General features: G+C 36.4%; 1 long non-coding RNA gene across 1 annotated transcript; it reads right to left on the bottom strand.

The window, feature by feature from the left end:
* Positions 1-845: 845 nt before the first annotated feature.
* Positions 846-1,629, bottom strand: LOC122136632. Its single transcript, XR_006154277.1, has 2 exons — positions 1,333-1,629; positions 846-1,024 (listed from the first exon to the last, which is right to left on the bottom strand). It is a non-coding gene; the product is annotated as an uncharacterized LOC122136632 (long non-coding RNA).
* Positions 1,630-1,851: the final 222 nt, after the last annotated feature.

Genomic DNA, 1,851 nt, shown 5'->3' with positions numbered 1-1,851 from the left:
ATTGTCTGAAACTAGACACTTAAACCTTTATTACTCTGGAGTCATAATAACTCAAAAATTAGTATAGCAACAGAGTAAAAACAAGGTAAAACTTACATGAAAGCGACTCATGATATCTTTGAATGAAATTCACTAAGGGAAAAATGATAGTGACTTATTTGCCAAAGGCCTTAAAATGCCATAATCATTAACCTGAATGTCTGAACATATTTTGATTCAAATTTGAAGGTGATACTCCCAAAAATGTAGTTTCTGTAAGCTTTTATTTTTAAAAAAGTCTAGGCGTCCTTTCAAAAAAGCCATTTGGAGACTCCAAATGTACACCTGGTAACCAAATGACCAAATGAGGCAAAACTACATAATAAATATATGTATATCAGTTCAGAACTGCTCTGCCAACCATAATACACAAGAAAAAAACTATTCCTGACTCATTTTGGTCATTTTTGGGCAAAAATTTGGGCATTTTTGAAAGGACGCCTTAACTTTTCCTGAAATAAAAGCTGAAATAAAACATTTTTAGGTAAAAACTTGCAGAAAGTACATCTTTATGGTATTTTATTTAAAGCAAAGCTTTGGAAAAGTCATTTAGATCTTTTATTTCAAGAAAAGTCTAGGAATACTTTCAAAAAGGCTATTTAGAGACTCCATATGACACTGCATACTACATGCACTACATATGTATATCAACTCAGAACTCATCTACCCATGAAACCACAAACAAACACAAAACTATTTCAGAACAACATTTAAACATTTTAACTAAACTATTTATTTTGAACAATTCTAATAATGAAAACAGATTTGATCAGTGATAATTTTAGAGTGAATGAACACAAAACATGCAAAATACAATTTATTTATTTTACATTTTGTAATTGTAGATTTTTTTTTCTGCTAATTATTATGAATATCAAGTTACTGAAAAACTAAAAGCAACTATTTACAGTATTTACAGTGTAGGAAGACACTCAAGGCAGTCACTAAAAAGGTTTGTTCTTTGACCAACTGCACACCAAAGTCACTGAAACACAGGAAAGGGAGAAAGAGTGTGTAAACAAAACAAATCAAACTTGCAAAACTGTTTACATGTTGTATACACACATAAATATACATACTCAATGCTCGTACACATAAACATACATACGCACAAACACAAACATACTCAATATACATACACACGCACAAACATGCATAAATAAATCATGTAGCCCCCTCAAATTTTCCCTCTCCGTTGTCATTTTTATAATCTAACACAGCTAACATGAATCAAAAGCTGCAAACACATGATAAACATATATAAACATTCAAGAGAACAGCGCTGAAACTCACGTGCTAATGCTATCCCTGGCTGCATGCATCTCTCCGGGTCTTTCTGCTGCTCTTCGCCGCTGCTTCTCATCACGGCCTCCAAAACACGATCAAACACCACAAAAACTCTTCTAAAGTCGACGTTCTTTGCTGGAGAGATTCAGATGTAAGCTGTGGAGAATATCCGCTCGCTGATAGATACCCGTGTAGCGCTGTTGCGCCGCTCTGAGTGCGCCGCGGGCGTAAAGACGAGAGCGCACGAACACACAACAACTTTTGCGCTCGCTGAATCTTCTAACTGATTACGAAACGGTGCAAACTGTGAATCACTGTAAACATCCTTGTGATTGGCTAACACTTCCATCCATCAAAACATTGCTGGCTAGGCATTGGCTAGCTTACAAACAGCCAAACCTGAGGTGCGGTGATTGGCACCTCGCTAAACCAGTCAGTGACTCCTGGCCTGTTCTGGGTTATAACATCGCCTGTGATTGAAGGAGAGAGACGAGGGAGGGCTCATTTTGCTCGGAATAGACCATT

This window comes from Cyprinus carpio, chromosome B3, assembly GCF_018340385.1.
Source record: "Cyprinus carpio isolate SPL01 chromosome B3, ASM1834038v1, whole genome shotgun sequence".
Taxonomy (NCBI): Eukaryota; Metazoa; Chordata; class Actinopteri; order Cypriniformes; family Cyprinidae; genus Cyprinus; species Cyprinus carpio.
Note: the sequence above shows the minus strand (reverse complement) of the source record. Positions and strands in the feature narration are given on the sequence as shown.